Raw genomic sequence first — 14,700 nt, forward strand, 5'->3', positions numbered from 1 at the left:
AGCCACGCCAGGCGAGGGCTGCTGTTCACCTGTCACGTCTGCCTTTCTGGGTCTGCAGTCGCCGGCCTTCTCTGTCATGTCCGAGCTGGTGGCTGTCGTCAGTGGGGGGACGGCTGGCCGGGGCCTGCTCCATCCTGGGCCCCGGAATGAGGTTCCCTCCCTTCCCAGAGGAGAGAGGGAAGGAAGGAGGTGGGTCCAGACAGTGAGGGGACTTTCTTTGGACACACACGACCGTGGTCCCTCACAGTCCAAGTGCTATGCTGGTCGGCGGAGGCATTTTGTTTGTCCTTCTCTCCAGGGTTCTGGAAGCAGGCGGATGGCATTGGCTGCACAGACAAGGGGACCAGAGGGGGACTGCTGTCCGGTTCCTGACCACAGTTCCTGCTGTTCTGCCTTTTCCAGCCCCTCTCACCCTGGGGTTCAGACCCCTACTTCCTGACACTGCCCATCCACCTGTCCACCCTGCACGCTGCTGGTCTGAGCTCACTGCCAGCTGAATGGGAAGGTCAGCAGGTCCTGGGCACTCAGGAGCCTCTGGCGGAGAGGCCCTGAGGCCCTGGGGCCCTGTGCCCCTGTGTCCAAAGGAGCCAAGGTGACTGCCGGGCCCATGTCATGGAACAGGAGCAGCAGGTGGATTTCACTGGGCCCAGACTCTGGAAAGTCCACTTTAACACCCTGCCGAGTGGGTGTGGATCTCACCGACCAGCGATCCTTCTCCACGCAGCCACATGTGAAGACAAATGGGAGCCATCTCTGCAGGGAAAGAGCCTGTGAAGACCAGGTGTTATTGCTGCCATGACTCAGAGCACTGCTCTGCCCAGTGCAGGGGAGGAGTATCCGTCATCCCTCACCTCCTCAGCCTGTGCCGTTTCCACAGCAAGGGGCTGCAGGTCATTATATAGCCTGCTCTCGCCCAGGGCGCCTCCCCTCGTCCTTGAGCAGTGTCACTCGAGGGCACTGTGCCTGTGACAGCCTCCAGGGCCCCGCCGCGGCCCGGAGTGAACCAGCTCTGTCCACAGGGCCCTGGCCCAGCGCTCTGGACACACACCACCACCCTGTCACGTGTCAGAGGTGGTTTCATGGAGCTGGAGGGCCACCATGGTGGATGGCGCTGCCCGCGCTGTGATGTGTGAGGTGGTTAAAGAGTTTGGAAGCCCCTGTAAGAACCAGGTGGTGCAGCAAAGGGGCATTCACCTGGGTGATTCCCTTAGCTTGGCCGACACACCACTTCATTAAAGGTGGTGGAACCTCCATGATGGGACGATTCCCACGCTGCCAGGTCAGGCTCTGGTTGACGGTCAGTCCCATCCACCACCAGGTCCCCTGGGCACGTGATTATACCCAGCCAGACCTCTTGGGCATGAATCCCTGGGGCAAGGCAAGGAAATCTGGGTCCCCCCTGTGGTTTTTAACCTCATATATATTTGTAGGTTCACATTGTTTGTAAGAAATGATGCCAAGAGGGCCACAAGCTCTGCCCGTTTCCCTCCATAAGAGCATCTTGTAAAAACCTCACCGTCAGGATGTCAGCATCGACACAGACGCTGGTGTTGGGGGGCTTCCGGGCTCTCTTTGTGCCGTGTGTGGGGTGAGGAGCTCCCCCTGTGCACTTCTATCCGGAGCATTCCCCATGCCATCCAGATGGAGAACAGCACCCAGGACAGTGCCGGGCATGTGCCCAGGCCTCCAGAGTCTGTACCATGAATCATTCAGGGCCCCCTCAAATAGGCCTCTTGGACTTGGTGCCAAATCAGAGAAGTGATAGGAAGCACTGTTAACATCCAGGAAACACTGCAGACGTCATCAGCAGGTGAATGGCTGCTCCCTCCCCAGGGTGTGCACGGGCAGGCGAAGCAGAGAAGGGGCGTCTCACTGCACATGGCACCCTGGAGACACTCGGGCCATCTGTGGGTGCCCCTGAAGCTCCAAGGGGCCCCTCTCTGGAAGCTCTGTGTGTGGGGACAGGTTGTAGACACTCTGCAGGACTTAGTCTCGAGTTGCCACCCTCTGGGTGGCACACGCACTCACTCCAGCTAGCGAGAGGACAGGGTTCAGGCTCCAGGAATCCGATGCCATGGAGCCTGGGAACGTGGGTGGCAAGTGAGCTCCAGCTCCACAGGTCACTCTGCTCGGGCCCCAGAAAGACATTCCTGGGGGAAAGTGCCCACAGACACAGTAGTGACCTCCAGACGGTGGGACACAGAGACCAGGAAAGGTGGAGAATGAAGGGAGAAACACCGGCCACTCCAAAGCCAGACAAAAAGTTAGTCCAAGTTTGGGGCCGTTGGTCCAGTGGGAGGCAGCATGAGAAGACCCCCAGGTAATGAAACAGAGCGGGTCTGAGCACTGTCTGCCATGCACAGCGTTGTGGCGATGGGCTGGTGTTTCTCTCTCAGCAAGGAAAGGCCACTGGAAACCATGCTCCATAAAAGACACATGAACCACACGGGTCAGTGAGAACAAGGGCTGGTCTGAGTACCTGGTGGAGTGCAGGGCAGAAACTCTCCTGACTGTGGCACTAGGAACCTCTCCTAGGAGTGGAAGATGCCCCCCCCTCCCCGAGACTCCTTAGGTGCAGAGGAGCAGGGCTGGGGCGTGACCAGCTGCAAGGGGTTGATATCCAGGGGACTTCCCACCTTTGGTGGGCTGGGGGCTCTCCCTTCCTTCCCCCCTTTTCCTTCTTCTCCCCTTTATCCTCCCTCCCCTCTTTTTCCCTGGCTCCCTCCCTCCTTCTCTCTTTCTCCCTCTGCGACCAGGTGCCCTGACCTGTGAGGGACCCTACGTGGGTCCTCCAGGCTGTGTCTGAAATGGAATGACAAGGAGGGCCATGAAAGTTATGGGGTCAGGGGGCACAGCCTGCCACCTGGGGTCCCCAGTGGCTGCTCAGGTACCTGTTCACCTTTGTGGCAGGGCATGGGAAACAAATGATTGTGTTGGGGCCCCTCTTCATTGGGATTTATCTGTCAGAGTGATTAGCTATGCTCACTAATTCAGGTTAACTGGTTTTCAACTTCCTAAAGTCTGTAGGCAAAGCACAGAAAATTTAATTATGGGTAAAAATAGACTAAGTGTTGTCAACCTGGATAAGGTGAAGCATCTGTCAGTAGTTGAGGAGAGGAGGGAGAGGAGGGTGACCATGTGGCCACCTTCACCTGCGTGGTGGGCACATGGGCATGTGGGGAGGCACTGTGAATGGGTGATCTCTGCAGACACATCAGCAAGCGCACTGCAGTTGCTGCTGAGGCCTTGCTAGGAGATGGGCCACAGTCAGGAGCCACGTCCTCACCCATCAGCAGGACAAGTGCTGAAGCTGATGGAGAAAGTGCCTGAGGGTTATGGACAGGAGTGGAGACCTGACCTCAGAGCCAGTTGAAGTGGTTGCCCCCCAAGGAGAAGGTCTGAAGATGGAGGGGTGGGCTGGGGGCTCTCCCTTCTTCCCCCCTTTCCCTTCTTCTCCCCTTTATCCTCCCTCCCCTCTATTTCCCTGGCTCCCTCCCTCCTTCTCTCTTTCTCCCTCTGTATCTGTCTCTGTCTAATCATTCCTTTGCATTACTTTATATGTTAAACATGTATGTTTATTACTTTTATTAAAATTTAAAGTATTTAAAGGTTTGCAAAGTAAGTAACCATTAGAAATGAGGTTATTGAAGAGAACAAGAGGTGTTTTGAATACACGAGGGGCTCTGAACTATTCATTGATAGGCCCCTGACACCCCATTCCTGTCTGTGTTAAAGCAGGCCCCTGACACCCCATTCCTGTCTGTGTGTTAGAGCAGGCCCCTGACACCTCATTTCTGTCTGTGTGTTAAAGCAGGCCCCACATACAGGCCCTGGGACATCCTTAGTGTTAGTCACTGGGGGTCACTGTCTGACCTTGAAATTCTTCAGTCACAGTCCTCTGAGAAGAGTCCCGACTTAGAGAAAATGGAGATGTATGTGTGCCTTTTCCTCTACCTAAAATTATTGCCATCCATCTGTCCATCTGTGTGTCCGCCCATTCTGCCAGGGACAGAGGCACTGAGGACTGGGCCCCATGCCGTGTGGAGAGAATACAGGTCAGCAGCAGCTCCAGGTCTGCATCAGGGAGACCGGAGGAGAGGCCTCCATCCTGCACCGGCGTGGGGATGGCGGACTCACTGGTGCTGAAGTGTGAGCCCGGCACTGGCAGAGTCCCATATTTCCTGGTGGCCGACAGAGGGGCATGGGCCAGGCAGTGTGGCTGCAGAGGGTCACCGCCCGCTCCACCATGGTCTCTCTCCCAGGAATGCAGCTGGCCCTTGGGTGGGGTGGTTAATTCTGTCCACCTCTTGGCCCAACCCCCTTCACCCTCCTGAGCACCCACAGGAGCTGCCCAGTCCCCTCCGCCCTCCTGAGCCCCTGCAGGAGCTGCCCCTCCACGGAGGAGGTCGGGCTGCAGCCTCCGCCCTTGACTTTGAATGCAGCATTGCCACCTGGAGAAGGAGGCTTCACCCTCAGTTTCCACATCTGCACAGTGGGGTGACGGTAACTGCCATACAGGCCCTTTTGGGGTTTAAATGAAGTCGTGTCACGGAAATGTCAGAAACTGTTTGTCTTCTCGTACTGCCCCTGGTGTGTCCATCTGCGTCTGCCTTTGCTGCGGTGACGCTGCCTGTGGGGTGTGCATGTCGGAAACGTGGTCCCACACCGGAGCTCACAGCACTGAGCTGTCCCAGGAAGGTCACGTGGAAGGAGAGGGAGCGGGAGTCTGCTGGGGCGGCCTGGACTGGGGGGAGGGCACGTCTGGGGGAACCAGGCTGCCTCCTTTTCCTCCAGGCAGCTGGGGTGGGATTGGGGCTCTAACTCTTGTCTCCTCTCTCATAAAAGATGCATTTCACATGACAGCTAAAAAGGGAAGGGACACAATTAGCCCTGAAGAAAAGAGAGGTTGGGATCTGAAGACTCTGCACAGCTCAGCATTTTCTTAAGAGCCCTTAATGATCCTAGGAAATGTGGTTTTATGACTAGCTTTCTGTTCCTTTCTCTTTCTCTTTCTTTTTTGTGTTTTGTGTTTTTGTTGGTTTGTTTGTTTTTTGCATAACTGTCATGCTGCTGGTCACCTGACAGAGTGGCTGCAGTCTGGGGGAGGGGCACACAGGTGAGCTGTGCTCCAGCTGGGAGGCTGCGCCAGGAGGGAGACTGAGGAAACACAAGGACAGTGCTGATGACCTGTCACAAGCAGGAGATCTTACTGTTTGCCCAGATCTGAGGAGTGAGCAGGACCCATGCCGGGACCAACCTGGTGCAGGCAGCCAGGTGCAGGGATGCTGGGCATCTGCCCCTCACAGCAGATGGGGGTGTGTGTGTGAGTGTGCATGCATGTGTAAGAATGGATGTGACTGTAACTGAGGACATGTGCATGTGTAAGAGTGTGTGCATATGTGTGCGTGGGGGGTGAGTGTGTGTGTGAATAAATGTGACTGAGGATGTGTGCATGTATAAGAGTGTGTGCATGCGTGTGTGTGGAGGTAAGTGTGAGTGTGCATGTGGAGGTGAGTGTGCGTGTGTGTGAGCATGTGTGGAGGTGTGTGTGTGTGTGTGTGTGAGCTTGTATGGAGGCGAGTGTGTGTGTGCCCCAGGAAGGGGGTTCTTTCATCGTAACCTCAAGGCCTTAAACGTAGACCTTTGGTCTCCTCTTCAGATGAAGTTAAAGTCACAGGGAGACAGGGACAGCCTTGAACAATGGTGCCATCTGCTCATAACATGAGTCCATAGTGGGAACAGCACCAACCAGCCCTGTGCATCAGTACTTCAGGAAGTAAATGGGACAATATTCTGAGATAATTATCGTACGTGGAATCAAGGATTTGAGGTGATAAGGTTTATTGATGTAAACATTTTATTTATTAATCCTCAGCCAAAGATATTTTTTCATTGATTTTTAGATAAGAGTGAAAGGGAAGAAGGGAGGGAAGCAAAAGATAGAGAGAAACAGCGATTGGTTGCCTCCCAGTCAGGGCCAGGGATTGAACCTGCCCTTGACCAGGAATCAAACCCTCCACCCTTTGGTCTGAGGGCTGATGCTCTAACCCAGTGGTTCTCAACCTTCCTGATGCCGTGACCCTTTAATACAGTTCCTCATGTTGTGGTGACCCCCAACCATAAAATTTTTTTTTTCTTTTTTTTCTTTTTCCTCATCTGAGGACATTTTTCCATTTTTTGTACAGACAGAGTGGGAGGGAGAGAGAGGAAGAGAGAGAGAGGGAAACATCGATGTGAAAGGGACACATCGAGTGGCTGCCACCCGCACGACCAACCAGGGCTGGGGACAAACTGCAACCGAGGTACGTGCCCTTAGCGGGAACCGAACCCGGGTCTCTCCGGACCGCAGGCGGACGCTCTAACCGCTGAGCCAAACCGGCCAGGGCCATAAAATTATTTTTGTTGCTACTTCATAATTGTAATTTTGTTTTCCAGTGGTCTTAGGCAACCCCTGTGAAAAGGTCATTCACCTGCCCAAGGGGTCGCGACCCACAGGTTGAGAACCACTGCTCTAACCATTGAGAAACCGGCCAGGGCTTGATGTATAAACATTTAAAATAGACACCATTGAAGCCCTGTGGGCACTTCTCTGCTGACTCCTTCAGGGAAGGCTCTCTGGCGCTGCTGGCGGATGGAATCACCACATGGGGTTCCATTGTCAGCTGTCGGACAGGCTGCCGGGCTGTCCCCGGGTGTGAGAAGGCAGCGGCTGGCCTGGGAGGTCATGTCTCGACTACACACATGCAGTGTGACTCCCACAGAAGCTTCCTTTCTGTCTCACTGGGCCTGTGAGACAGACAGGAGGGAACTGAGGCTTGTCCAGGGCTGCTCACTGGCCCTCGGACCCCAGGCTCTGCCATGCCTGTGGTCCAGAGGCCTCATGAGAGCAGCTCAGGTGGCCTGAGCACATCCCACCACGGCTCTGTGTGCAAGGCCTGGCCTTCTTTTTCTTGTTCTTTTTCTTTTTTTGCCCAACAGTTTTATCACATAAAATATATGCACAATGAAATTTATCATTTTATCTCTTTTTTGCCACACAGTTCAGTGGTGTTAAGTACATTCACAGCATTGTGCGACCATCACCACATCATCTCCATCTCAGTTCCCATCTTCTCCAACTGAAACTGTCCCCACTGAACAACTTCCCATCCTCCACCCCACCCTGGGTGCCCTCCCTCTTATCTCTGTCTCTGACTCCGACGGCCCTGGGGACCTCATGTGAGTGGACTCCCACAGCGTTTGTCTTTTTGTGACTGGCTTTTTCACTGAGCATAATGTCCGCACGGTCCATCTGGGTTGTAGCAGGTGTCAGAATGTCCTTCCTTTTTACACTTAATCTATTGGGGTGATAGTAGTTAATAAAATGATATAGGTTCAGGGGTACAGTTCTATACCACATCATCCGTATATTGTATGGTGTGTTCACCACCCCAAGTCAAGTCTCCTTCCATCACCATTTATCCCCCTTTGCCTCTTCTCCCTCCCACCCCCTTTCCCTCCAGAAATCACCACACTGTTGTCTGTGTCTACGAGAGGGTTTTTTCTTTGCTTAGTCCCTTCATCTTTTTCAGGCAACCTCCACTCCCCTTCCCCTCTGACAGCAGTCAGTCTGTTCTTCGTATCTGTGAGTTGTTTATCAGATTCCACATAAAGTGAAATCTTATGGCATTTGTCTTTCTCTGACTGGCTTATTTCACTCACCATAATACTCTCCAGGTTCATCCATGCGGTCACAACAGTAGGGTTTCCTTCTTTTTATTTACAGCCAAGTAGTATTCCACTGTGTATATGTGCCACAGTTTTTTTATCCACTCATCTACTGATGGGCACTTGAGATGCTTCCAAATCTTGGCTCCTGTAAATAATGCTCCAAAGAATATAGGGGTACATATATTCTCTCAAATTAGTGTTTGGGGTTTCTTTGGATATATTCACAAAAGTGGAATCACTGGGTCATAAGGAAGTCCCATTTTTAATTTAATTTTTTTGTTAATCTTCATTTGAGGATGTTTTTTCTATTGATTTTTAGAGAGAGTGGAAGGGAGAGGGGAAGAGAGAGAGAGAAACATCAATGTGAGAGAGACACATTGATTGTTTGCCTTCTGCACAGGCCCCAAGCAGGACGAGGATTGAACCTGCAAGTCAGGTACCTGCCCTTGACAAGGAATCAAACCTGCGACTCTTCAGTGCACAGGTTAACACTCTAACCACTGAACCACACTGGCCAGGGTCATTTTTAATGTTTTGAAGTAACACCAGACTTCTTTCCAAAGTGACTGCACCAGTCTGCATTCCTACCAGCAGTGCACGAGGGTTTCCCTTTCTCCACATCCTCTCCAGCCCTTGTTTGTTGCTTTACTGATGATAGTCATTCTGACTGGTGTGAGGTGATATCTCACTGTGGTTTTAATTTGCATCTCTGATGATTACTGACATTGAGCATCTTTTCATATGTCTACTGACAATCTGTATGTCCTCTTTGAAGATGTGTCTATTCAGGTCCTTGGACCATTTTTTAATTGGATTGTTAGTTTTTTTGTTGTTGTTGAGTTGTGTTTTTTTTAATACATTTTTATTATTTTTAGAGAGGAAGAGAGAGGGAGGAAGGGAGGGGGGAGAAAGAGAGAGAGAGAGAAATCTTTGTGAGAGAGAGACATTGATCAGCTGCCTCCTACATGCCCCCTGACTAGCGATGGAGGCTGCAATCTGGGCATGTGCCCTGACCAGGAATTGAACCAGCAACCTTTTGGTGCATGGGACAGTGTTCAACCAACTGAGCCACACCCACCAGGGCTGGTGTTGAGTTCCATAAGTTCTTTATACATTTTGGATATTAAGCCCTTTTCAGATGTATCAGTGAGTATGTTCTCCCATTCAGTGGGTCATCTTTTCATTTTGTTGATGGTTTCCTTTGCTCTACAAAAACGTTTCAGTTTGATGTAGTCCCATTTGTTTATTTTTCTGTTTCCCTTGCCTGGAGATATGTCAGAAAAAAATATTGTTAAAAGAAATGTCCACCCTAGCCAGTTTGGCTCAGCAGTTAGAGTGTCAGCCTGCGGTCCAGAGAGATCCAGGTTCGGTTCCCGCTAAGGGCACGTACCTCGGTTGCAGTTTGTCCCCGGCCCTGGTTGGGTCGTGCAGGTGGCAGCCACTCAATGTGTCCCTTTCATGTCGATGTTTCTCTCTCTCTTCTCTCTCTCTCTCTCTCTCTCTCTCTCTCTCTCTCTCTCTCTCTCTACCTCCCACTCTATCTGAACCAAAAAAAATGGGAAAATGTCCTCAGGCAAGGATAAAAAAAAAAAAAAAGAAAGAAATGTCCAAGATTTTACTGGCTATGTTTTCTTCTGGAATTTTTATGGCTTTGAGTCTAACACTGAAGTCTTTAATCCATTCTGAGTTTATTTTTGTGTATGGTGTAAGAAGATGGTCTAGTTTTTTGTTTTTTCACTTATTTGTTCAATTTTCCCAACACCATCTATTCAATAGACTATTTTAGTCCATTGTATATTCTTGCCTTCTTTGTCACATATTAGTTGACCATAAATTTGTGGATTTGTTTTTAGGCTCTCTAGTCTGGTCCACTGATTTGTGACTGTTTTTATGCCAGTACCAGGCTATTTTGATTACTATGGCCTTACAGTATAGTTTGATATCAGGTAATGTGATTTCTTTAACTTTATTATTCTTTCTCAAGATTGCTGTGGCCATTGGGGTCTTCATGGTTCCATACAAATTTTTGGAATTTGCTTATAGTTCTGTGAAATACACCATTGGTATCTTAATAGGAATTACATTGAATCTATAGGTTACTTTGAGTAGTATGGACTTTTTTTTTATGCTCACCCGAGGACGCTTTTGCATTTATCCTCCGATAGACCAAGAGGGAAAGAGGGAGGAAGAGAGAAAGAGAGAGAGAAACACTGACACGAGAGAGACACATCAAGTGGTTGCCACCCACATGACTCCAACCAGAGCCAGAGACAAACTGCAACTGAGATACACACCCCCAGAGGGAACTGAACCAAGGACTCTCTGGTCCATGGGCCAATGCTCTAACCACTGAGCAAAACCAGCCAGGGCAGTATGGACATTTTAATGATGCTATTTCTTCCTATCCATGAACATGGTATATGCTTTCACTGATTTGTATCTTTTCCCATATCATTTTTTAGTGTCTTATAATTTTCCAAGTACAGGTCTTTTATACTCTTGGTTAAATTTATTTTTAGGTATTTTATTTTTTGATGCAACTGTAAAATGAGATTGTTTTCTTTGCCTCCCTTCTTTTTTTTTTTTTAATCCTCACCCGAGGACATTTTTCCTTTTTTTGTTCAGGTAGAGTGGGAGGGAGAGAGAGGAACAGAGAGAGAGAGAAACATCGATGGAAAGGAACACATCGAGTGGCTGCCACCCACACAACTGACCAGGGCCGGGGACAAACTGCAACCGAGGTACATGCCCTTAGTGGGAACCGAAGCCGGGTCTCTCAGGACTGCAGGCCGACGCTCTAACCACTGAACCAAACCGGCCAGGGCTGCCTCCCTTCTGATAGTTCATTATTGGTGTATAAAATGCAACTAATTCCTAGATATTTATTTTGTATCCTGTTACTGTACTAAATCGCTTTATCAGTTCTAGTAGATATTTGGTGGAATCTTTTGGGTTCGCTATATACAGTATTATGTCATCTGCAAATAATGACAGTTTTACTTCTTCCTTTCCAATTTGAAAGCTTTTTACTTATTCTTTTTGTCTAATTGATGTGGCTGCAAGTTCCAATCCTCTGATGAACAAGAGAGGTAAAAGTGGGCATCCCTATCTTGTCCTGATCTTAAGGAACACACTTCTGATTTTTTCCCATTGAGTATGATGTTGGCTGTCGGTTTGCCATGTACCACCTTAATTATCTTGAGGTATGTTCCCTCTATTCCCACTTTGCTGAGAGTTTTTATCATAAATGGTAGCTGGATTTTGTCAAATGCTTTTTCTGCATGTATTGTTCTGATCGTATAATTTTTATTCTTTATTTTGTTTATATTCTGTATCACATTTGTTGATATTTAAATATTGTACCAAACTTGCATCCCCAGAATAAATCCCACTTGATCACAGTATATGATCTTTTTAATGTACTGCTGAATTCAGTTTGCTGATATTTTATTGAAGATTTTGTATATATGTTCATCAGGGATATTGGCCCATAATTTTATTTTTTTAGTGTCTTTATCTCGTTTTGGAGTTGGGTAATATTGGTCTCATAAAATGAGCTTGGGAGTCTTCCCTTGTCTTGAATTATTTGTAATAGTTTGAGAAGTATAGGCATTAGTTCTTGCAATGTTTGTAAAATCCACCTGTGAAGCCATCCAGTCCAGGACATTTGTTTGTTGGGAGTTTTTATATTTTTTTATTTTATTTTTTATTACTGCTTCAATTTCATTAGTAGTAATTAGTCTATTCAGATTTTCTGCTTTTTTCCTGATTGAGTTTTGGAAGATTGCATGTTTCTAGGAATGTACCCATTTTGTTCAGGTTGTCCAGTTTGCTGGCATATAGTTGTTTGTAATATTTTCTTACAATCTTTTCTATAACCGTGCAGTTGGTTGTTACTTCTCTTTCATGTCTGATTTTATTTATTCGGATCCTCTCTCTTTTTTTCTTGATGAGTCTGGATAAAGGTTTGTCAATTTTGTTTATCTTTTCAAAGAACCAGCTCTTGGTTTCAATGATCTCCTGTATTTTTTAGACTCTATTTCATTTATTTCTGCTCTGATTTTTATTATTTCTTTTCTTCTACTCACTTTGAGCTTTGCTTGTTTTTTTCTTTTTTCTAATTCCTCTAAGTATAAAGTTCAATTCTTTATTTGAGATTTTTCTTGTTTCTTGAGATAGGCCGGTAATATTATGAATTTCCCGCTTAGGATTGCTTTTGCTGTGTCCCATAGTTTTTTAGGTTGTTGTATTCTCATTTTCATATGTTTCAAGGTATCCTTTGATTTCCCCCCTTAATCTCTTTGTTTACTATTCATTGTTTAGTAACATTATTTAGCCTCCATGTCTTTGTGTGTTTTCGTTTTTTCCTTTTTGGGTTTTGTTTTTTTAATCCTATAAATAATCATTTTCATTGTTGTAAAATGTATATGACGTAAGATTTTCAAATTTAACCACATTTAAGTATACAATTCAGTAGCATTAAGTGCACTGATGTTGGGCCACTATCACCACCATCCATCTCCAGAACATCTTTTATTTTTGCTTCTCATTGTTTTTTATTAAATTTATTGGGGTAGCATTGGTTCATAAAATTATATAGGCTTCAGGGGTACAACTCTATAATGCAGCACCTGTATGTCAGTTTTTTTTCTTGTGATTGACTTCTAGTTTTATACTATTAAGGTCAGAAAAGATGCTTGATATGATTGCTTTGTGTGTAACATGTGGTCCATCCTAGAAAATGTCCCATGTGCACTTGCAAAGAATATACATATTCTGCTGCTTCAGGGTGAAATGCTATGAAGATATGAAATCCGTCTGATCTAATGTGCCATTTAAGGCTGCTATTTCCTTTTTGATTTTCTGTCTGAAGATCTATCGAAGTCGATAGGTGTTAAAATCTCCTACTATGTCTGTATTACTGTCAATATCTCCTTTTATGTCTATCAAGACTTGCTTTACATATTTAGGTGCTCCTATGTTGGGTTCATAAATGTTTACAAGGGTTATATCCTCTTGTTGGATTGCTCATGTTATAATTATGTAGTATCCTTCTTTGTCTCTTACTATAGCCTCTGTTTTAAAGTCTGTTTTGTCAGTTATATATATTGCTACCCCCAGGTTTTTTGTTTTGTTTTGTTTTCATTCTCATTTGCATGAAATATCTTTTTTCATCCCTTTACAATCAATATATGGTTATCACTAACAGTAATTCACCATGTTCAAAATCAGAAAGCCTATCATTTCCTATCTTGCAAGCCCGTGTCTTTAATTGGGGAGTGCTGGGTGAATTACTCTGCTAAGATAGTATATTTACTTTTTAAATTGTTATCTTTTTTATTTTTTAGAGAGAGAGAGAGATGGAAACATTGATGTGAGAGAGAAACATCAATTGGCTGCTTCCTGCATGCTCCCCACTGGAGATTGAGCCCAAAACCGGGCATGTGCCTTGACCAGGAATCAATCCTGGACCTCTCAGTTCATGAGACGATGACCCATCCACTGAGCCACACTGGCTGGGCAATAGTATATTAACTTTTAATATCTTTTCAATTCATTGCTCATTAATTAGTGATATTTCACTCCTGTTTAAAAAAGAAAGGTGGGAGCAGGAGGGAGCCCTGGTGGCGGCGCAAGGAGCATCAGCAGTGGCGGAAAGCGAGCCAGGTTGGGGGGAACCTCGGCTGAAACCGCGGCCGAGGCACTGAAGTGGGTAGCGCCCAGTAAGAACAAGGAGGATGAAGGCCATTCAAACTCCTCCCACGACACTCTGAAGCAGCGACGGCACAGCGGGAAGAATGGAAAATGTTTACAGGAGGCCTTAGCTGGGACACTACAAAGAAATATCTGAAGGACTACTTCTCCAAATTTGGTGAAGTTGTAGACTGCACTCTGAAGTTAGATCCTATCACAGGGCAATCAAGGGGTTTTGGCTTTGTGCTGTTTAAAGAGTGGGAGAGTGTAGATAAGGTCATGGATCAGAAAGAACATAAATTGAATGGGAAGGTGATTGGTCCTAAAAGGGCCAAAGCCATGGAATCAAAAGAGCCTGTAAAAAAAATTTTTTCATTGGTGGCCTTTCTCCAGATACACCTAAAGAGAAAATAAGGGAGTACTTTGGTGGTTTTGGTGAGGTGGGATCCATAGAGCTCCCCATGGACAAATCCAATAAGAGGCGTGGATTCTGCTTTATTACCTTTAAGGAAGAGGAACCAGTGAAGAAGATAATGGGAAAGAAACACCACAATGGTGGTCTTAGTAAATGTGAAATAAAAGTAGCCATGTCAGAGGAACAGTAACAGCAACAGCAGCCGTGGGAATCTAGAGGAGGATTTGCAGGAAGAGCTCGTGGAGGAGGTGGTGGCCCCAGTCAAAACTGGAACCAGGGATATAATAACTATTGGAATCAAGGCTATGGCAACTGTGGATATAACAGCCCAGGTTACGGTGGTTATGGAGGATATGACTACACTGGTTACAACTACTATAGATATAGTGACTATAGCAACCAGCAGAGTGGTTATGGGAAAGTATCCAGGTGAGGTGGTCATCAAAATAGCTACAAACCACACTAAATTATTCCATTTGCAACTTATCCCCAACAAGTGGTGAAGCAGTATTTTCCAATTTGAAGATTCATTTGAAGGCGGCTCCTGCCACCTACTAATAGCAGTTTAAACTAAATTTTTGTATCAAGTCCCTGAATGGAAGTATGACATTGGGTCCCTCTGAAGTTTAATTCTGAGTTCTTATTAAAAGAAATTTGCTTTCATTGTTCTATTTCTTAATTGCTATGCTTCAGAATCAATTTGTTTTATGCCCCTCCTCCCCAGTATTGTAGAGCAAGTGTTAAAAGCCCATTGTGACAGTGTCATGGTGTAGTAGTGTCTTACTGGTTTATTAATAAATCCTTTTGTATAATAAATAAATAAATAAATAAATAAATAAATAAATAAATAAATAAATAAATAAATAAATAAATAAAATGAA

The 14,700-nt window shown here is 46.6% G+C and overlaps 1 pseudogene; it reads left to right on the forward strand.

Annotated features, from left to right (window-relative positions):
* Nucleotides 1-4,033: 4,033 nt before the first annotated feature.
* Nucleotides 4,034-14,372, forward strand: LOC118643461 (annotated as a pseudogene).
* The last annotated feature ends 328 nt before the right edge of the window (nt 14,373-14,700 follow it).

The sequence above is a fragment of the Molossus molossus genome, unplaced genomic scaffold (assembly GCF_014108415.1).
Source record: "Molossus molossus isolate mMolMol1 unplaced genomic scaffold, mMolMol1.p scaffold_m16_p_39, whole genome shotgun sequence".
Classification (NCBI taxonomy): domain Eukaryota; kingdom Metazoa; phylum Chordata; class Mammalia; order Chiroptera; family Molossidae; genus Molossus; species Molossus molossus.